Below are 23874 nucleotides of genomic sequence, written 5' to 3'. Positions count from 1 at the left end.
GACGAGGGGCGGGTGGTTTCTTTTTTTTCGCGCTAGTGGAGTTCGGGAACAGCCGATCGCCCCTATATAACGCGCGCTGTGATCTAAACTCTACCACATTCATTTATTGCTTTTTTTTAAGTTTTTTTTCTGCTAAGTGAATGTAATCGGATGCTTCCCTCTTTATGCTAAACTCAACCCAATCTGTTCACAAATTCTTCATGTGCGTTCTATTTGAAACTCGTTCAAAATCTTCACTGTGTCCTTGTCAGCTGAAGAATTTGCAAATGAAACATTAAAATTTTCTTATCTGGATTTTTGGCTTTTGCCGTTCAAACTGTTCCACATCCCACGATATGTTTATCTTATTCACCCACGATCTCACACGATCTCCACCTCTCTGTACGTGGGTGACACATGTCACAAGGATGAGAAGGGTCAGGGGCACGTTCGTCCATATTCCTCGTGCGAGCGGTTTTTCACCTCGGCTATATATACCCCTCACCCTCCTCAGACTGTTTTTACTCCGCTCAACCTCACTCCCTCGCGCGAGCTCTCAAAACCTAGCGCCGCCGCTACTTCCATCGTCGCCGGTGAGGAAGAGCTTCGCTGCCTCAACCTCATCGCCGTCGTACTCGCGCCGGCCGCGGATTTCCTCTCTCCGCCGCCGCCGTAGCCGTCTTCCTCAACCAAGTTAGGGCGTGGAAGATCTGGACTGACGAACTTCAAATCTACTATTCCCAGTTCGTTGTGTTCATCGTCAATGGTAATTAAAAGTTACTTTTACTGCCCTTGTTGATTCTTATGATTTTCACAAAATCTTGAAAAGGTGTTTATTCTTTAATCTTCACACTCTAAACACCTCTCACAAACATCTGTTCTTGATCTGTTTCTCTAAGCAACATTTTTCTTCAAAATTCCTCAATTGTGTGGATTTTCAATCTATACAACTCTGGAACCTAAGTCAAAGAACGCTTAGTGAAATTTCTCAAGACACCTCTGGTGAAATTCCTCAAACTTGTTCTTTTTGCAAAAACTTCTGAGAACGCATATGACCTCTCCAAATTCTTCGCACCTATACTCTGTTCACAGGTACACATGTCCGCTGATGAATCACTAGGTTCTCATCAACTTAACTCATTTGCAGTGTTCCTCGAAGAAAAGTTGCATACCTCATCAGTGAACTCAATCGTTCAAAATCCTTGGCTGAAGAAAATGGCTGATGGCAAGAAACCTCAGAAGGGAGGGAAGAAATTGGAAGTCAATAATGCTTTTGAGATACCTGAAGATATCTATGCAGGGTACTGCACACCTCCTCATGAAACAAAGAATGAGCGCAAAGTTCGCATTCAGAGGATAGAGAGGAGATGGGCTAGAGAATGGAGGGAGTACAGATATGTGACTCCCAAGTACATGAAGAAATTCGCGGTACACCCTCCATGCCCAAGACCTCCATCGACACCAGGCCAAGTTGCTGATCCCTCAAGCATCAGAAGAGGTCAGGATTCCCCAAGGAATGGGCCAAGCGTCAAGCTAAACTGGCCAAAATGGCAAAAGAGGCAGTGAAGAAATCCAATGAAGATTCTGCTGCTGCCACTACTGAGGCCTCTGTTAGCAAGCCCAAGAAGCCCGCACACAAGCCCAGTGCCTCTGCTTCAATGCCCTCACAGCCAAGCACCTCAGCAATGCCCTCATGGCCCAGCTCTGCAAAGCCCTCACGGCAAATTCCTCAAGCTACTCCAGCTCTTCCAAAGTCCTCAGCTCCTCCTCCAAAGTCCTCAGCACCTGTGCATCTTGCCTCGTGTCAAAGGACCACATGCATCTCAATTGCCTCAGGAGCCTCTGCAAGTTCTTTAGCTCCTCCGCATTCCTCAACAGGCCCCACTCTGCTGAAGACCAAGGCCACTGTTGGACGAGGCACTAGACCAAGTCCTCACAAGAAGCAGGTTACCTTTCATGTCCCGTCAAGTGAAGACGAAGCTAATGATGAGGAACTCGCCGAAATCATCAGAGACAGACAACAAAGGGCCGCTAGTGCCAAAGGCAGTAATGTGCCATTGATGCTGGGTCCCAAGTTGATCCTCGACTTCATCGACATATGGCACAAGGACCCCAACACACCTTTGCCTGAGATGAACCTCACTCCTGGTCGAAGTCATATGTTGATTGCCTTCATTAGTGAGGAAAAATGGAAATATGAACAGGGGAGGAAGGTGAGGAAAGCTCAGTACAAGAAAGAGCACTTTCTGAAGCAAAACGTGTTGAAGCTATCACCTGATGAACTTGTAGCTCTGCAATCAGAGATCAAGAATCTAAGTGATGAATTTGATTGCTACTATGCTGACTGGCTTGGAGCCAAAGTCAGATTCGTCAAGCTGACCAAGGGATTCACCTCAAACGTTGCAGCCCCAACGCAACTTGAATCTCCTCAGGCTAAGGCATCTGCTCAGCCGACTGAAGAACATGCCAGCACCGCTGATGAAAATCAGGCTACTGATGAAACTGCAAGTACTAGGGCTGATGCAGCTATTACAGCCGCTGAGGACATTGCCAGGGCAACCACTTGTGTTGCGCCTGAAGATCAAGCCAGGCCAACTGAAGCATCTATCGCTGTGCCTGAAGAAACTGAACCAACCAAGGCAACTGCATCAGTTGTGCCTGAAGAAAATGAACCAATTTCCTCTGCTCCTCCTGCACCAATGCCAAGTCCCATTCTTCCTTCTGCATCAGAAGCGAAGAAACCAAGGCTGCAGAGCGAGCAGCAGTGAAGAAGAGGAAAGCATCTGCTTCATCAGAGTCTTCAGCACCGAAGAAGATGAAGACATTGACCAGCTCTTTTGAGAATCCCATTGATGCTATTCCTGTCTCAAGTATGCCATCAAAGGAAATCATTCCTTTTGGTGAAGATTATGAGATCCCAAGTGGATCTGATGAAGATGTTCCTTCTGCTGCTTCTTCAGAGCAGTTGGACGAAGAAATTGAAGTGGACAATATCCCTTCAACCCCAGTGATCTCATTGCCCATGCCTCAGTTCACAGCTGAAGAGGCAAGCGTTGAAGAATTGAATGAAGAAGATGAAGATGTGGACATTGGGAGCACCACTCCTGTGATGAGTGATGACTTTTGGGAAAGTCATCATCCCAACTCTCCCATGTTCACGCCACTTCAACAGATTCCTCAGTCCCCAGTTCAGACTGAAGAAGTTCAAATGGGCTATGACGAACCTCAAGCCACTCCTTCCAATCCTGAAGAAATTCCAGCCACTAGTGCTGATGTTGTTGATGAAGAGATGAAGACCCAGGTTGCTACCGAAGAAGAAACTGAAATTCCTTAGCCAGTGGTTCCCGAGATTGTGATTCTGGAAGCTGTGAAGGCATTGACTGATACTCCTCAGCCCAAGCCGAAGAATCCCTTCTCCAAGAAGCAAAAATTCTAGGCTGATGACTTCTTCAATGAGCATGTATTCTTCACTGAATGTAACCCTTATGATTCTGCTCGTCTTCGAAGGAAGCGTTTCTGGACAGCAAGCCAAGCCAACTTCTACTCTTCACTGCTTTTTGATAAGGACAAGATCTTTGACCATGAACATATTCCTCATGTGGATATGGAATCGCTGCCTTGCTTCACCCAGTCCTCGGTGTTCTTCATGACGCTGGGTTGCTCAACTTCTACACCGATATCGTGGACTGGAATGAAGAACTAATTCTTCGGTTCTATGCTGCATTGCACATCACCAGCAACGCTGAAGATGTGAATTCATGGGTGCTGGATTGGATGACATAAAACACTCGCTTCAAAGCACCGGCCTCTGAATTGCTTCATGCCCTGCCTGTCAGCCCTCCCCTTGAAGGTGCGCAGCTCATCTACCATGAACCTGAGCTATTAGACCATTACATGCAAGTATTGATGAAACCGCTGAAGCCTGGTCAAGCCCCAAGGACCAAATTCCTCGTGAAGGAATTGTTGTATGTGCCACGGACTGTCTATCGCATTCTAACCAAGACACTGACTCCAATCAAAGGCCACGACTCGTATGAAGAAGAGGTCATTGGCATCATGAAGAATCTGCTTTTCAACATCATGCATGGAGTTCCTATCAACTACCATGATTTCTTCATGAGGACTCTGGCCAATGTTGCATTGTCACCTTTTGAGTTGAAGCCTTACGCTCCCTGGATTATGAGATTCCTTAGATCAAGATCTTCAATCAATTACAAGGCTGACACACTCAACCATGGCAGCTACTTGCCCCCTATCGAAGTCCTCAAGCGGACATTTTCCTCAGCTGATGAGAAGGGCAAGGCGACTGCTGTTATTGATGAAGGCATTCGTCCATTGGATGGTTAGTTCTGCAAAGCTGCATCTTACTCCACCAATGATGACTCTGCCACTCATGACTCTGCCGCCAATGCTTCAAAGCAAAATCCTCAAGGCATAGCTCCAAGGGTGATGACTGATCATGAGCTTCTCCTCAGTCTTCATCAGAAGGTCGATCACAACCACAAATGGGCCAAGCGTCAGTTTGGTCCAATTCTTCATAACATGACTGGTACACACAATTCAGTGAAGAAGAACCATTACTACCTCCATGAAGTTTTCAATCGCACCTGGGCTGTTCTGTCTCATCTCTATGGTGAAGAAGATCTTAATCAGATGAGCTTCAAGCAGGACTTTGACTGGTCTCAGCCACCATCGAAGAAATTCAAGAAAGTCAAAGTTCCTTCCTTGGTGGCAAGCTCATATTCTTCATCACGCGAGACTGATGAGCATGAAGATTTGGATGACACTTCGGCAGGCCCTACTTCAATAACCGACCCCAACAATGCTGCCGCTCCTCCATCGACTTCGTGATATTCTTCAGGGGCGTTAGTCCTCATTTCTCGTCCCTTTTGGTCATTCGATGACAAAGGGGGAGAACTTTGAGTTAGTCTTCAATCGGGTCTCTATATATGGGCGTTTTTTTGCTAAGTTACAACTCTCGTTCTTTTGAAGACTTTGTTGGATCGAGTTGTAAACTTAAACCCGATGGTGGTCTGATACTCTTGCTATGTTTTCTACATGCTATTTCCTATATATGTTAATGCACGCATGCTGAATTACATCAGTCACCATATTTCATCATGCATTTCAAATTCTTCATACCATATGTTAAATGCGTGTATGAATTACAAGATATAGGGGGAGATCTCCATGATTCTACTCTTCAAATGTGCATTGCTTCAAAAGAAAATTCCTCACTATGCACATCTTCAGGGGGAGTTCTTCTATATCTTGCAATCAAATTCCTCAATATCAGCATTTACACTTCATATGTTTATCCCCGTTGAAAACTTAACCTATATTGCATCAATCACCAAAAGGGGGAAGATTGTAAGTGCATGTAGTTCCCCTTAGTGATTTTGGTGTATTGAAGACTTATAGGTTAAGGGACTGATGCGTTTGTGAGTGTACACATGTCTATAAGTCTATGAGGAGTTTGATATTTACAAAGAAAGTCGACCCCTAAAAATGAATGTCTTCAACTGAAGACTTTGGATTTCTGAAGACTTTTTGAAGACTTTGAAAGTGAAGAAATTGGTGTGATCGTGAAGACTTGATATTCATGCGAGGAATATGAAGCGTGAAGGCTTTTGTTTTCGTAGTTTCATTTTCTCTTTCTTGAGTCATAGGAAACACCGTACTGTTAAAGGGGGTTGAGGAAAAACTAAGGAAAAGTTTCCAAGTGATGCTCATCTCAAAATCCTATACCTACCAATCCCTTCGAGTGAAGCCATTGGAAATCTCACGCAGTTTAGTCAATTTCTTCAGTGACAGAGACAAAGTTCTTCTGGTCTCTGAGGAATGTGTTCTGACTGAGGAGTTAGGAATTCGCTAGTGCGGATTGCCTACTAGCGAGCAACATGATAGACCCGAGGAATTTGATTCTCAAATTTCCGACCGTTGCTCTGCTATGCGCCAGCTGTCCCAAAATATCTTCCCACCTAACGGTCATATCATTGAGGGGAATTTATGTCTTATCATGTTGGGCTGCTCCCTAGGCTATAAATAGCCGCCCCCTACAACCACTAGCTGGTTGGCTGCTCCGAGAGAAACTGACACTTGTCATTGAGAGCATCCCATCCTCCGAGGACTTTGAGTGAAAATCATCAAGTGAGGAAAACCCAAACCCAAACACCTACAAACCCAAAGTGATTGAGCATCACTGAAGAGATTGTTCCTGTGGATCCGACGCTTGTTACCTACTGTGCATCTTCTAGACGGTTAGGCGTCATGGTGTAGAGCATCTAAGAGGAAATTGTGGATCGCCGAGTGACCGAGTTTGTGAAGGTTTGGAAGTCACCTGAAGACTTACCACGAGTGATTGGGTGAGGTCTGTGTGACTTTAGCTCAAGGAGAATACGGTGAGGACTGTGTGTCCAGGACTATGTGTCCTCAGGTTTAAATACCTAGCCGCTCCAACCAGACGTACAACTGTCACAGCAGTTGGATCTGGTTTACCAAATCACTATCTTCACCAAGCCTACTGGTTCTATTTCCTCAACCCTTTAATTTCCTCATTACTGTGTTGTGTACTTGATCGCTACTGTTTGAAGACTTTGAATGAAGACTTTCTCTATTTCCGCCGTTCAATTTCTTCAGTCAGTTTTCTTGTGCCTGCATATCCTGTGTTACGCTTTCTGTACTCTGTATTCACTTTCATTTCATCATGATGTTTGTGCGTCTGTTCTGTTATGTATGCATCTGAGTACTTATTCCGCTGCTAGTAGTTCTTTGCTTAGGAATTTCCTCACCCTGAAATTCCTCAGTGAAGAATTCATAATAATCGCCTATTCACCCCCCCTCTAGTCAACTTAACGCACTTTCAGGGGAAAACTGCTCCTGCAGGGCCACGGGAGCTGTAACCTCAAACGGGGTGTTGACCATCTCAGTAATGGCCGTGAGCGTATCTGTGGTCGGCACGGTGGCTGCCTCCATCTTCTTGGAGCTCTCTGTCTCATGGGGATCAGCCTCCCACGTCTGCTCCAATATCGGCAGATCTTTGCCTGGATCTCCTTGGTCCATCATGAAACTGACGAATACTAGGAGACCACTGAAAGGAAAACACAATTGCAATGACAATGAAACAAAAAGAGAGTGAGGATCAGTTACTGCTTTGCAAAAGTTCTTTTTTTCTCTGAACGAAAATATACCAACATCACGGATCCGCTTACCTCCCCTTCGTTGGAAGAGAAGAACAGTGGCAGACGCGAGTGTTGGCTTTCTTGAAGACAGTGAGGGAGAAGGGGATTCAGTGAAGAGTGAAATGATCGTTGCTTCGTCTGTCAAACTTAGACTGCAGGGAGGTGGGGTTTTGTGATACAATGGCTCAATACTGCCGCGCTACAACCAGGGTGACTCTCCGCCTGCATACTGCCTTCTAATTTGGTGGATGGCATTTGGGCCCGCGCGTTGCATGGCCCGCATGTCGTGAACAAAAGTAAAACGACATTCTGTAGAGGGAGACATTTCGATTACCTAGGAGGAGCCAGAAGCAGTAGTGTATCCACTGTACTAGTAGTAATTGTTTTCTGGGTAGCTGTAAAGTGTCTCCACTATACTAGTAGTAATTGTTTCTCTGGGCCCAAGTCAAAACAACCCATCCACCCTAGTAAATAATAAAATCAATTCAAAAGCCCATATATTTACTTAATAAGAGGCGCTACCCTCACCCAGCACACCGCCCCCAAAAAAACCTGGGTGCTCTTCTTCCTCGTCACTCCCACCCACCTCACGTCAGCTCGCTCCACTCGTAGCCCCAAATTCCTCACCTCACTCCTATACCCCTTCTTCTGCACTCGCACTACAACTAGGCTCGTCATTCGTTACTCTGCTCAAATTCGTGAGCGCGACGCGACGCCCTCGAGGAAAATGGAGTCGGCTGACCCCAGCGCCAAGAAGATGAGGCTCCCGCCAGCGGCGGCGCCTGTTGTAGATCCCGCACCCGGCAGCGCAGGGAGAAGCGGCAACCTCGCCCCCACCGGATCCCAGGAACTCGTAGAATCTCGGGTGGACCGCATCAGCGATCTCCCGGACGCCATCCTTGGGGAGATCATCTCGCTTCTCCCCACCAAGGATTGCTGCCGCACCCAAGTCCTCTCAATTCGTTCATGCCCTCTATGGCGCGTCGTGCCCTTTAGTCTCGACTGTCATCAACTATCTCTCTTCAATGATTTTGAAATCCCAGAGCCATCATCTCCTCCCACCAGGGCTCCGTTCAAAGCCTCTGCATCCCATCATGCTACTTGAGCAAGCATACCATGCCCTGCACGATGGACCCCTGGCTAAAATCCCCTGAATGGACAGAACTATAGCTGCTTGAGTTCTATTATTCCCCTGGAAATCACCTACCAGATACCGAACGCCATGTACTTGTGCCCTCAGCACCGATGTCCATCTCGTGGTTTTCCTCCTCTCTCCACACCGCCACCTTTGCACTGTGCTACCTACCAGACAATCTGGCACTAAACCTTCGACTCCCATTTCTCAAGAAACTTTCACTTGTGCGGGTTTGTATATCGGAGGCCTCATTGCACCACATCATCCACTCCAGTTTCCCTGCCCTGGAGTGCTTGGTGCTTGTTTCACAGTTAGAATCGGTTGTCTCCAAATAAAGTCGCCTAACCTTGTAAGAATTGGAATTTCTTCTAACGGAAGGCAGCTCATCATCCAAGATGCCCCTTCACTTCAAAGGTTGATCCTTGATTCTAGTTATTCACCGTCACAAATAACCGTCCTCTCTGCGCCTAAACTGGAGAACTTGGGTGTAATACATGATCTCTGTGCTCATTTCAAGATGGTGTTTGGCTCCACAGTTCTTCAGGTACTTTATATTATCATCTACACTTGTAACCATAAGCTGCATTTTAAATTTCTGTGCATAAGTTATATATCATCTTGGAGTACACATTTTGTACTAATATTATGTTCTATGCTCAATGAAGAGTTTCTCCATGGATAGCCTATCAATGGTGCTAGATTCTGTCAAGATCTTATATATCCAAATGAATAGTTTTGATCTGAACAAGATTATTGGCTTGCTGCAATTCTTTCCATGTCTGGAGAAGTTGTATATAAAGGTGATAATTTCATGCACATTGGAAGCCCGCATATAGTGTCTTAGAATTAACCGTTCAACTGTTGCTCTTTCGACACTCTTTTTTTAGACCTTAACTGTTTTCAATCTTCATGTCTATTTAGGCAATAGGACGGGGTAAGAAAGTTATAACCAATCGGTGGATTCATAAGCACCGGGATTTTCTCACTTCTCATGACATTCGATTAAAGACAATAACGCTAGAACGATATGTAGCCAACCATGCAAACACTTGATTTGTCACATTCTTGCTGCTGAATGCGAGGTTACTATTGTCCATCAGGCTTAAGTTTATCAGCAGCATGGTTTTGACGGATGGGTATCTCGAAGAGCAAAAGAAGGAGTTTCAGGTGGGCAAAAGAGCTTCTGAACGTGTCGGGCTTCTATTTACAACATATTGTGGTCATAATCTAGTAAATTTTACGACCCAGGATGTTCACTCTATGGACCTGACTGATCCATTTGACTGTGACTGCCGAAAACAATGCTGGAGTTAGATGTTGTTGCCCTTTTCAACCTGGGTTTTGTCTAAACCTGATGAACTATTAACCCTCGTGCTTTTGTACAGTTTGTAAGCTGGAGTTAGACGTTCTTGCCCTTTTCAACTCAGCTGTGACTGTCATATTTTCTTTGAAACAAGGCAAATGGCTTGCCATTCGTTTAATTTAGAGTGAAATATTGTAACAAATCCCAACCAAGGGAAATAACATCACTCTCGCCGGCTGCTTGAGCTCACTGTGCATTACATAAGCCAAGTGATTAGCCCCCACCAGCACCCACAAAATTATTTTGAACTAGCACACCGAATGGGCTATAAATTTTCATAGGAAAGGCTGCATGACCCTGACAGATTTGGATTCTGACATTTGGGACCCACGAGGAAATAGCCTAACCAAGGTGGTGTCGACTTACTAGCTAGTCAACAAACGATTCTGCCTACCAGCCGTTGGATTGACATCCAACATCTGTCGTGTATCTTCTATCTCTTGTCTTCTTCCTCCAGCCGCCCAAACGAAACCACCCCGTCGGCTCCGCCTGCTCTTGCCTCCCATGGCTGGCTGCGCCTCCGCTGCCCTACCGTACCCTCCAACGTTGGCCAGTCCCTCCATCTATTCCCTCGTATGTCATGTTATTCTCCGGTGACGTCAGCCCCAACACGCACCCGCACCGAACGAGTCAACCTTCGTACCCCCCCTCCCGTGACTGGACCGGAGCATCTTCCACAGCTCCTGTTCGTTCCGTCCGAGGCCTCGCCATCGTCCTCCGCCTCGCTCGCCGTGCGCGGTGCGCCGCCCTCTTTCGTTGTCAACGTCGTCAACAACTGAGAGGAACAAGGAGATGACTGTACGTGGAGAGGATGACAGTAGGGACCCACCAGTGTCATGGCAGTACGCAAGCAAGCGCCTCATTATTACAAGCCCAAAAAATGGTTCCTCCTAATGGTTGGACATCTGGGGCTCACGCCATTGTCATCGTAGTTAATAAACGAGAGAATTACACAATGAGCGGCTGACACCAGGGACCTAGCAGGTCGCGCAGTTGTTATTTACTTTTTTAGGAACAAGCAGTTGTTATTGATACTAGTTTTAGCGGCGGATCAGGGTAACAACGGGGCTGTGCGGGGGCTGTGGCCCGTCTAGCCAGGGTTTTATTTATGTTTACCACATCATGAGCCCAGTTGTGTTTTTTTCTTGCTGAAAATGGCTAGACCAGTTCTATTTTTTTAAGAAATGCCCAAACGAGGCCTACTTGCTTTATCAGCCCTGCTGGGCTGCAAATCTTTCAAGACGAGGAGAGTTTCATTCGGTTTGCCCAGAAATGGGCTGTACATTTTTAAAACACATCAAACCGGGAATTAGTTTCAATTTTTTTTCATTACAAGATTTTAAATTCCATTGATTTTTATGCGTGGACAATTATTTGGATTTTATATTTATATAAATTATTTTTCAAAATAGATTGAATGTGACTCGATATTTCGGGATTAAAAACAGTTGACCGCACCGAAATATGCAAAATTTTGTATAATTTTTAACCATGGCCATGATATGGGGTGTAATGCTAACAAAAAGAAGATGGGCTCCAAAAAAAGTCTTAAGAATTAGCAAATGGGCTGTAAATTATTAGAAATAATGGCAGATGGGCTGTATGCTGTTTTCCACATATTTGATGCTGACTTGTGCGCCTACTACAGGTTGACGCATATGCTTTCCTAAAAAAAGGTTGACGCACACGCAACGCCGTGTCAACTTAGTCAACACACGAGAGCAGTGACTGTTGGATGTCCATCCAACGGCCGTCGTGCTTCTTCAACCTCTGCTCTTCCTGCTCCAGCCGCTCAAACAAGCGCCGGCGGGACTGCCTGCTCCCTCCTCCCGTGGCCGGCTGTGCTGCCGTGCAGGCCTGACCGCCCCACCGTAATCCCATCGCTGGCCTAGCCATCCCTCTACTCACCCACACCTATTGTTATTCTCCGGTGACGACAGACGAACCAGTAAACCCTCGTACTCCCCTCCACGTGAGAAACAACTGCCGAGTCTTCCCTGGCTCCGTGTCGTGCCCTTCCTAGGCCTCGCCGTCGTCCACCGCCATGGTGCTCTCGGTGTGGCGTGGTTAACGTGGTCAACGAACGACATCCATCGGAAGTGGACCGTACGTGGAGAGGCTGATAGCTGGGTCCGTGGCTGCACACAAGGAAATGCCTCCTTATTACGCGCAAAATAATGATTCCTCCACCTGACATCTGGGATCCACCGGAAGGGCCTCTGTATTTCGCGAAAAAAATGTTCCCGCCGCTGACAGCTCAGACCCACCAGCTATATCTTCGCACCCAAGGAAGTGCGTCCTTATTACGCACAAAAACATGAATACTCCCTATGCTAGCTGGGACCCACCATATGGGAGGCTGACTTGTGGGCCTACTATGTTGACGCGGACGGAGGGCTTTGTCAACTTAGTCAATATGAACGATTCTAGCTCCAGTGACCGTACGATATCTATCCAACGGCCGTAGTGCTTCTGCAACCTCTGGTCTTCTTGCTCTAGCCGCCCAAAGCAGCACGGGTCGTGCCGCCTGCTCCTGCCTCCCGTGGCCGGCGGTGCTGCCGCAGAGGCCTCACCGCCCCCTACTACTCCCACCGCTGGCCAGGCCCTGCGGCGACGGCAGCCTCACACCGCAGCCGAACCAGTGAACCCTCGTACTCCTCTCCACGTAGGCATCCACTGCCGCGTCTTCCCCTGCTCCGCGTCGTCCCCTTCCTAGGCCTCGCCGTCATCCACCGCCTTGGTGCTCTCAGTGCGGCGTGGTCAATCTGGTCAAGGAACGACTTCCATCGGAAGAGTACTGTACGTGGAGAGGCTGACAGCTGGGTCCACGGCCGCCGCAAGGAAGTGCCTCCTTATTACACGCAAAATAATGATTCCTCCACCTGATAGCAGGGACCCACCTGACGGGCCACCGTATTTCGCAAAAAAAAAGTTTCCCCCCAGACTGCTGGAACCCACCAGCTACATCTTCGCACGCAAGGAAGTGCGTCCATATTACGGGCAAAAAAAATGATTGCCCCCTGACTGCTGGGACCCACCAGCTACATCTTCGCACGCAAGGAAGTGCCTGATAGTCAGGACCCACCTGGTCGAAGCATACATAGCGTTGTCATTCTGGTCGCGAACGTGTACGTACATACTGGTCGATCGGTCTGTTTGTAGGCTGCAGCGATGAACCGTGGCCGTCTAAGGAAGGGCACGTGTCGTAGTAGAGGCGCGCATGTAGCATGTACACGTACGTACAACGGCCAGGGTGCAAGAAAGTAAATACGACCATGTACGTACATACGGGCGGGGTCTCGAATGCCTACTCGCGCATACGTATGGCTAGGGCTCGTGTACATGGCTGGGTCGAAACGGAGAAACTGCGTCGTCGTCATGTTCATCGGGAGCCAACCGGCTTGGATGGAACAACCGATCGAAACGAGGCCTGGCGTATCGCAGAACGGAGGAAACGGCCTTGTGTTCGACGGGCCACGATCGAAACGGGATCCTGTTCATCGGGAGGGGTCTGGCGTACCGCAAAACGGAGGAAACAGACTTCTCTTGGACCTCCTACGGTCGAAACGGGGTCCTGTTGATCGGGAGGGGTGTGACGTACCGCAAAACGGAGGAAACAGACTTGTGCTGGAGCGCTACGGTCGAAACGGGGGTCCTGTTCATCAGGAGGGGTGTGGTGTACCGCAAAACGGGACTCCACGGGCTACTATTCATCTCCACCGTCGACCTCCTCGAGCCTCCATGGGCTACTATTCATCCACCGTTGACCTCCTCCAGCCTCCACCTACGACTGTTCATTCACGGCGTCTCCCCTCCTACCTCCACCAGCCACTGTTCATCCAGCCTCCACCGCTCCTCCACCGGCTACTGTTCAACCAGCCCTCTCCACGGGGTCCTGTTCAACCACCCCTCCACGGGCTACTATTCATCTAGCCCTCAACTGGCTACTGTTCAACCAGCCCTCCACGGGGTCATCCTGTTCATCGAGCCCTCCACGGGGTCCTGTTCATCAACTCCCAACCGGCTCGATCGATCGGAGTCCTGTTCATCCAGCGGCAACAACCTCTACTACCACGGGGTCCTGTTCATCCAACCCCCCACCGGGAACTGTTCATCCAAAACCCCCCAACAACGCTCACTGTTCATCCATAGGTAGCATCGATCGGCTTCAGTTAGCAGCAGCAGCAAAGGAATCGCTTGATCGGGTTCAGTTAACAGCCATCGATCGATCGCTCGGGTTCAGAAACGTGTAGCCTGCAGTGCAATCGCTCGGGTTCAGTAGGCGAATGCCTTGCTCGGGTTCAGTTAGAGCCCAACACCTCGCACCCACGCGCGTATGTATACGAGAGAAACACACATCGCTTGGCCCCCGACCACCCACCGTAACCGGGAACTCCCCGATATTTTCCTTGCCCTCGCTTCTACCACGGTTTTTTCCGTCATGGACGGCCCAAAGAATGTCATGCAGCTGCGTCTTCGGCATGCCCAGGACAAAAAGCCCATGTTCTATCATGATTTTTTGTCATAGAAGTAGGAGCCCACCACATCTATGATGATACCGGGTTTTGTCACAATTATCGTCATAGAAGTGTCATAAGCATGACATAATTTTTTTTCGTTCGGCCCAAAATGTCACGGATGTGTCTTTTTTTTGTAGTGCAGATTCATATCTATGTCTGCCGAGCGTGCCCTATCGTTCTTCAAAATTTTGAAGAAGGCCGGCCCTATAAAGTGGACCCCAGAAGCAGATGTAGCTTTGCAAGAGTTGAAGGCCTACTTGTCCTGTGTGCCTACCTTGGTTGCTCCAAAACCCCAGGAGCCGTTGTTGCTATACTTGGCGGCAACCAACCGAGTGGTCAGTGCGGCCTTGGTAGCGCAGAGAGAAGTGGATGAGGCAGAAAGTGAGCAGAAAACGGCAGAGTTAGGGAAGGATCAGGAAAGCAATGAGCACGGTAACGAGAGCAACCCCAAGGACGCGGAAAGGAAGAAAGTGGTGCAACGTCCAGTGTACTTCGTTAGCTCCTTATTACAGGGGGCTAGATCGAGGTACTCTGGCGTGCAGAAGTTGATCTTTGGTCTCATTATGGCCTCAAGGAAACTTCGCCACTGCTTCCAAGCCCATGAGATCACGGTTGTTACTCGTTTTCCGTTACAATGGATACTCTGAAACCCTGAGGCTACCGGCAGAATAGTGGAGTGGGCTTTGGAGTTATCCACCTTTTGTTTGAAGTTTGAGAGTACATCAACTATTTACAGTAGGGTGTTGGGAGAGTTTATTGCAGAATTGACGCCAACCCCTGATGAGGAAGTGACAGAGTTAGTTATCCCCGGCAAGGAATCGCCCCAAGAATGGATTATGTATTTTGATGGTGCTTTTTCTCTACAAGGTGCAGGATCTGGCGTGCTTCTTGTCTCCCCCTCCGGGGAGCACTTAAAGTACATCGTCCAAATGCATTTTTCCCGGGAAGAAGCAACCAACACTACAACTGAGTATGAAGGGCTTCTTGTTGGGCTCAGGATTGCAGCCGAATGGGAATTAAGAAGCTGATCATTCAAGGAGATTCATAGCTTGTGGTGAGACAAGTCAACAAGGATTATCAAAGTCCATTGATGGATGCATACGTCGAGGAAGTGAGGAGATTAGAGGAGCGCTTTGACGGATTGCAAACAGAGCATGTACCCCGTGCGGAAAACATCATAGCTAATCATCTGTCAAAATGTGCTACACAGAAGCTTCCAGTGGAACTAGGGACTTTGTTCTCCATGTCACTCAGCCCTCCATATCCCCAGCAACAATGGCCCGGAAGAGGAGAAAGTTGGACTATGGTAAGCCTCTCCCGGCAGAGACCCTGCCGGAAACAACTCCTCACAGCCTGCCGGACCACCCCCTCCAGCCGGTTCCACGAACCCCGCGAATGATGCTGGTGCTCTCGCAGCAGAGGAGGTGCCGCTAGTCCTCGTTGCCGAGCCCTAGGCTCCAACTTGGGCATGGCACATTGTCCACTTCCTCCAAACCGGAGAGCTTCCCGACGACCAAGATGAAGCTGAAAAAGTACCCCAGAGGGCCAGTATGTACCAGTTTGTCGATGCCACTCTATACAGAAGGAGGCCCAACGGTGTGAAATTGAAGTGTGTCTGCCGGGAAGAAGGAAAGGGACCGCTGGCTGAGATTCACAGAGCAATGTGCGCCTCCCACATTAGATTAAGGGCATTAGGTGGGAAAGCATTCTGGCAAGGATTCTATTGGCCCACAGCCCTCCAAGATGTGGTGGAGCTAGTCACGACATGTGAAGCCTGCCAGTTCCATTCCATGAAAACACACCTGCCAGCCCAAGCTCTTCAAACAATCCCTCTATCATGGCCATTTTTGGTCCGGGGGCTCGATATCATCGACCCCTTTCCTTGATCAATCGGGGGCTTTGAATTCTTGTTCGTTGCCATCGACAAGTTTACAAAGTGGCCGGAGGGACTACCGTGAGAAAGGTGACTGCTCAGTCAGCTATCAAGTTCTTGAAAGAATTGGTGTGTCGTTTTGGAGTTCCGGCAAGAATCATCACCGACAACGGCACCCAGTTCACGAGCCACGCCTTCATGCAATATGTTCATGCCCTCGGATGCAAGATCTCATTCGCCTCTGTGGCACACCCCCGGAGTAATGGACAAGCTGAGAGGGCGAACGCTGAAGTGCTGCATGGACTCAAGACAAGAACTTTTGATATGTTGCAGAAGCACGGCAGGCGGTGGATCGAGGAGCTACCGGTAGTTCTCTGGTCCCTCAGAACGACACCAAACCGAGCTACCGGGCAGACTCCCTTCTCCCTGGTCTACTGGGCAGAAGCAGTTATCCCCACGGAACTCATTTACGGGCCGCCTTGAGTGCTTGCCTACGATGAAGTAGCGCAAGATCAGCACCTGCGTGACGAAGCTGTGCTACTCGAGGAGAACCGTCTCCGGGCTGCTACGCGTGCTGCACGCTACCTGCAAGCCCTGGGTCGCTATCATAGCCGCAGGGTTCATGCCCGGTGTTTTGAGGAAGGTGACCTTGTCCTTAGGCGCGTTCAGTCAGCCAAGGGTACACACAAGTTGTCACCAAAGTGGGAAGGCCCTTACCAGGTAGTACAAGTCACTAGACCTGGCGCAGTCCGTCTGGAGACCAGAGATGGCACTCAGTTGCAAAACTCATGGAATATTGAGCATCTCCGCAAGTTCTACCTGTAAGGCGCGGCTGTCGGGCCTTGCCCGACAGCCACCCTTTTGTACATGCCTTGCCTCAGCTGCATGTAATCCCTTATACAAAGCCGGGGCGATGACCCCGTGCAAGAGAAAATAAAAGAAGCGCTGTGGGGGGCCCCCGACCAAGATTGCATGCATGCATAATCATTCCAAGATCACTACATGAGCATTTCATGAGCATTTGCATATGCATATAGATAGGATCGCATCCTGCATTCATTTTCATCTACATGGAGTTGCAGGTTCCTGCCGTGAACTTGGCTTCAACAAGAAGTTGAGAAGGTTGCCCGGCACAACGATCCCGGGCAAGCCAAGCAGATAAGTTCTACCTCCTGTCCGTTAGTGTTCTTTCAGCTATAACTTGTGCATTAGAAAACCTTGTCACCCCTTTCAAGACTTAGGTGCTCCCATCCGTGACTCGAGCATCGCTTCGGTCAGGATGGTTGCAGTGGCCTTTGGTAAAGAGGAGTTGGCGGGGGGCTGGTCCCTCTATCTGACCCTCGGCAGACGCGCTCTCCGGCAGACAAGAAGGGTACCGGCAGGATAGCCTGCTGGGGAAAAACTCATTGATTTATATTAAAGAGGCATATCACCTCTGCATGGACATACACATGCACAGGTTCCCTGCAAGGCTCATCTTTTTCATTAATATGCAGATACAAGTACAAGCACTACAGAACACAAAAACGGACACGAGAGATTTGATACGTCTCCAACGTATCTACTTTTCCTAATGTTTTTCCTCTTGTTTTGGACTCTAATTTGCATGATTTGAATGAAACTAACCCCGGACTGACGCTGTTTTCAGCGGAACTACCATGGTGTTGTTTTTGTGCAGAAATAAAAGTTCTCGGAATGGAACGAAACTTTGCGAGGAATTTTTATATAATATATAAGAATTTCTGGAGCCAAGACCTACCGGAGAAGGGCCCCTGGGTGGGCACAACCCACCAGGGTAAGCCCCCTCTCCTGGCGCGCCCAGGTGCATTGTCCCCACAGGGTGGCCCCGCAGACCCTGAAACCGACGCTATAAAATCCTATTTTTCTAAAAAAATCAAGGAGAAAGAATTATCGCAATCCACGAGACGGAGCTGCCGTCACCTCCTGTTCTTCATCGGGAGGCCAGATTTAGAGTCTGTTTGGGGTTCCAGAGAGGGGGATCTTTGTTCTTCATCATCACCAACCCTTCTCCATCGCCAATTCCATGATGCTCCCCACCGGGAGTGAGTAATTCCTTCGTAGGCTCGCTGGTCGGTGAGGAGTTGGATGAGATTCATCATGTAATCGAGTTAGTTTTGTTAGGGCTTGATCCCTAGTATCCACTATGTTCTAAGATTGATGTTGCTATGACTTTGCCATGCTTAATGCTTGTCACTTTGGGCCCGGGTGCCATGAACTCAGATCTGAACCGTTTATGTTATCACCATTATATCCATGTTTTAGATCCGATCTTGCAAGTTATAGTCACCTACTACGTGTTATGATCCAGCAACCCCGGAGGACAATAGTCGGGACAACTCTCGGTGATGACCGTAGTTTGAGGAGTTCATGTATTCACTATGTGTTAATGCTTTGTTCCGGTTCTCTATTAAAAGGCTGTAAAAGGAGGCCTCAATATTCCAATATGGACCCCGCTGCCACGGGAGGGTAGGACAAAAGATGTCATGCAAGTTCTTTCCATAAGCACGTATGACTATCTACGGAATACATGCCTACATTATATTGATGAACTGGAGCTAGCGCTGTATCGCCCTAGGTTATAACTGTCTCATGATGAATATCATCCAACAAGTCACCGATCCAATGCCTACGAATTTATCTTATATTGTTTCTGCTAAGTTACTATTGTTATCATCACTGTTACACTTGCTACAAAATTACTGCTATCACTGTTACCGTTACTGTTGCTGCTGCCAAAACTATCATATTACTATGCTACTGATTACTTGCTGCAGATAATTAATCTCCAGGTGTGGTTGAATTGATAACTCAGATGCTAATACCTTCAAATATTCTTTGGCTCCCCTTGTGTCGAATCTATAAATTTGGGTTGAACACTCTACCCTCGAAAACTGTTGTGATCCCCTATACTTGTGGGTTATCAAGACCTTTTTCTGGTGCCGTTGCCGGGGAGCATAGCTCTATTTGTTGAGTCACTTGGGAATCTTATCAATTTATCACTATGAAGAATATGAAGGATCCTAAGACTAATATTTATCCCTCTAAGACGAGGGGAGGTAAGGAACTGCCATCCAGTTCTGCTTTAGATTCACCTTCTGTTATGAGTAAACTTGAAACACCACCACATGCTATCAATTCTAATATGTCGCATGTTATGGATGATGCTACTTCTACTATGGATAATGCTTATGATGATGCTAGTACCTTGCTTAATGATGATGTGCAACTTGGTGATTTTCTTGATGCACAAATTGCTAGAGTAATACAACATGATGTTGTTGAATCTGATGATGATCTTGAAACTGAAACTCCTGAAACACCTGCTAGAACTAGCCTTCCTAGATATGATTTGCCTAAGGTATCAGAAGGTTATGTTATGAATGAGGAGACAACTAGAGATATTCTTGCTTGTAGGGATAGAGATGATCTAGAGAAATTACTATGCAAGTATAAAGAAAAATCTCTGAATGCTAGAATGAAATATAATCCTAAGTTTGCTACTTCACCTATATTTATTGATGATAAGGATTATGAATTCTCTGTCGACCTAGGGTTAATTACTTTGGTTGAATCTGATCCTTTCCATGGTTATGAAACTGAAACTGTTGTGGCACATCTTACTAAGTTGAATGACATAGCCACCCTTTTTACTCATGATGAGAAAACACACTATTACTTTATTCTCAAATTATTTCCTTTCTCATTAAAGGGTGATGCTAAAGCTTGGTACAATACTCTTGCTCCTGGTTGTGTGCGTAGTCCCCAGGATATGATTTATTACTTCTTTGAAAAATATTTTCCTGCTCATAAGAAACAAGCTGCTTTACAGGAAGTATTTAACTTTGTGCAAACTAAAGAAGAGAGTCTCCCACAAGCTTGGGGGAGGCTTTGCCAGTTACTTAATGCTTTGCCTGATCATCCTCTTAAGAAAAATGAAATACTTTATATCTTCTATAATGGATTAACCGATGCTTCTAGGGACTTCCTAGATAGTTGTGCTGGTTGTGTTTTCAGGGAACGAACTGTTGGACAAGCTGAAGAATTATTGAATAACATATTGAAAAACTATGATGATTGGACTCTTCCTGAACCACCGGTTAAACCCACTCCGAAGAAGAGGGGTATATTATATCTCAGTCCTGAAGATATGCAAGAGGCAAAGAAATCTATGAAGGAAAAAGGTATTAAAGATGAGGATGTTAAATATTTACCTCCTATTGAAGAAATACATGGGCTTAATACACCACCACTGCCTAAGGTGGTAGAGGTAAATTCTCTTATGAAGTTCAATGATAATGACAATCCTCACAATATGCATCCTAGCCAATTCCTTTATGAGTTTGAAAATTACATTAGAAAACAAGATCACTTCAATGCAAATGTTATGAAACAATTGAAATATAATTCTGATATGATTGCTCGCTTGAGTGACTTGTTATTTAGAATCTCAAATGATGTTAGAGGTGTTGGAAAACATGCATCCATGGTTCAAACTCAACTAGAACAAGTTGCTAAATCACAAAGAGAATTGCTTGATGAAATGAATAATATACATGAATTTGCTGTTAGAGTTGCACCTAGAGGAGGTAAAATGACTCAGGGACCACTTTATCCTGAGGGACACCCAAAAAGAATTGAACAAGACTCACAAAGAAATACCATTACTGCACCTATTCCTTCTAAAAAGAAAAAGAACAAGAAAAATGATAGGACTTTGCATGCTTCTAGTGAACCTGAAATAGAGAAACCTCCTGATAATGATAATGAAACTTCTATCTCAGATGATGAAACTCAATCTGGTAATGAACATCCACCTAGTGACAATGAAAAAGATAATGCTGATGTTCATGAAGATACCCAACCAAATAATGAAAAAGAACCAGATAATGATGTTGAGATAGAACCACCTGTTGATCTTGATAACCCACAACCTAAGAAGAAAAGTTATGATAAAAGAGACTTCATTGCTAGAAAACACGGTAAAGAAAGAGGACCGTGGGTTCAAAAACCTATGCCTTTTCCACCCATGTCAACTAAAAAGAATGATGGTGAAGAATTTGAACGCTTTGCTGAAATGCTGAGGCCAGTCTTTTTGCGTACTCACTTGACTGATATCTTGAAAATGCCTCCTTATGCAAAGTATATGAAAGACATCATCACTAATAAGAGAAAAATACCGGAAGCTAAAATCTCCACTATGCTTGCTAATTATACTTTCAAAGATGGAGTATCGAAAAAACATGGAGATCCGGGAATGCCAACTATACCTTGCTCTATCAAAAAGAATTATGTGAAAACTGCTTTGTGTGATTTAGGAGCTGGTGTTAGTGTTATGCCTTTCTCTTTATATAAAAGACTTGACTTGAATAAACTCACACCTACTGAAATATCTATGCAAATGGCTAACAAATCAACTGCCATACCTATCGGTATCTGTGAGGATGTGCCCGTTGTTGTTGCTAATGTTACTATTTTGACTGACTTTGTTATACTTGAGATGCCCGAGGACGACAACATGTCGATTGTCCTTGGTAGACCCTTCTTGAATACTGCATGGGCTGTTATTGATTGCAATAAAAGCAAGGTCACTTTTCATATTAATGGTAATGAGCATACGGTGCACTTTCCGAAGAAACAATTCCGAGTGAATGGTATTAATGTTATTGAAAAATCTCTGACAATCACTATTGGAAGTTTTCAAATACCTCGACCTACTGTCAAAAAGAAATATGAAATGCTTATTGTCGGGGACATTCATATCCCCATTGAGGTAACTTAGTGATTTACGAAAGTTCTCGGTTTCATGCTAATTGAAAGTGGTTGTTAATAAGACCTGATCAGCCTTATTAATGAATCATTTTTGAGCGGTATGAAGTTGATGAATTTAGTAAGCACTACCATCTGTCCCTATCTTTTGTTTTCTATTTTTATTAGTTAAATAAAATAAAATGCCATGTTTTGTCTGTTTTCTGAATTTCCCGTGCAATAAAAAAATGACCCAAAAATAAAAGTTCTCAGAATGCTCTGAAAATTTTATACGATTTTTTTTCTGAATATTTCTAAATTTCTGGTGCAAATAATATCAGAGAGAGGTGCACCAGGTGGGCACAACCCACCTGGGTGTGCCAAGACCCCCAGGCGCGCCCTGGTGGGTTGTGGTCCCCACGTGGCCCCCCTCACTTATCTCTTCATCCCACATCATCACTTACCTCCAGAAAAAAATATCCATTGCTCTCTTTCCCGTGTTCTTGCTCTCAAACCCGCGGATTTCGATCTCTTTGCTCAAAGCTCCGTTTCCAAAACTGTTTCAAGGGATTGTTGCTTGGTATGTGACTCCACCGTTTGTCCAAACAGTTTTTGTTTTAGTGGTCTATATTTTGAATAATTAGCTACTCTTGGTACTGCTGTAGATGAGTTTGCATGTTAAATTCTTAGAGTTCTAAGTAGTTTGAATGCTTGCTATGGCCTCTATGTATCCCTATGAGTAGTTGCTATCAATTTTGTGAAGTTTTATTGAGAAAAATTTGTGGACTAAAAATTTCAGAATTTTTGTTCGTAGGCAAATAATGAATATCTTTAGGAAGTTTGGCTCTAAGAAGAACTCCAAGGGTGTTATTGGGGAGTCATATGATAGTGATCTCCATCCTCGGAGGTTGGCGGAAGTACGGCCGTGTGAATGGCCGCACACCCTATTCCTGGAAGAGGCTGGAACTCTTGAGTAGTTTACGCAATATACTGCTAATGCCGGCCTCACCGACTTCATCGCATATGAGTGTGAACAGCATCAAATCCTCACAAACATCTTTGTTCAAAGTTTTACTTTCCTGCCTAGGAATAATCCTCCTGAAGTTAGCTTTGATTTATATGCTGAAAACCATCAGATACCACTTACTGAATTTTGTGACATTTGCCTGATCCCTTCTCATGGGAGCTTAGTTGAGCCTAGACCGGCTGGGTTTGAGGCCTTTTATCGCACTTTGACAGTGGGAGATGAGAGAGGGGTGTCAGCTATCACTGCCGCTAGCATACACTTTCCTGCCGTACATTATTTTGCTTTATTTGCTACTAAGTGTTTGCTTGCTAGAGAGAAAGTAGGTGCGCTCAGCGCACCAGACTTTGCTGTTTTACGTCGTGCATTAGAGGGCGACAACACTTATAGCTTGGGAGCTATTGTGGCTCATCGCCTCCATCTTAATAAATCCCAGTGTAAAATACATGGTGGTATTTTTGCTACTCGGTTGGCGGCTCACTTTAATGTTGAGATAAGCCCTCATGATTACCCTCTGACCAAGGTTTACCTAGACTGTGCAGCCATGGAACACCATCATTTTCTTGGACGAGATTATCCTAACATCCCCATTCCTTATAACCTGGTTTTTAGCGTTAAAACTCGTGATATTATTCCATTGCCTGCACCTGCTTTGTTTGATTTTGTTGCCAGGGGCGGATATAGGATTATGCCTGCGGACATCCTCGCCTACCGAAATGCTCAGGCTGCTGCAGAGGTAGAGGAGGAGCCTCAGCAGTGGGATGAGTGGATGGCCGCTCCTCAGCACCCCTACTATCATCCAGGCTACTGATCGACTACCAATCTAGGCCAAAAGCCTAAGCTTGGGGGAGTACGTGTCTGTCGCCGACAGTACATTCATGTCCGCTTATTTCTCTTTGTCGGTGTTCACACTTTTTCATTGTATCATCCATGCTTAGATTTATTTTCTTGCTTTCTTTTTGTGTGCTTGAAAAACTTTAGAGAAACCAAAAAAATTAGTTGTAATAGTTTACTTTCTATGCATGCTTAGTAG

Source organism: Triticum aestivum, chromosome 3D (assembly GCF_018294505.1).
Source record: "Triticum aestivum cultivar Chinese Spring chromosome 3D, IWGSC CS RefSeq v2.1, whole genome shotgun sequence".
Taxonomy (NCBI): Eukaryota; Viridiplantae; Streptophyta; class Magnoliopsida; order Poales; family Poaceae; genus Triticum; species Triticum aestivum.
The sequence above is the reverse complement of the archived record's forward strand: the minus strand, read 5'-3'. Positions refer to the sequence as shown.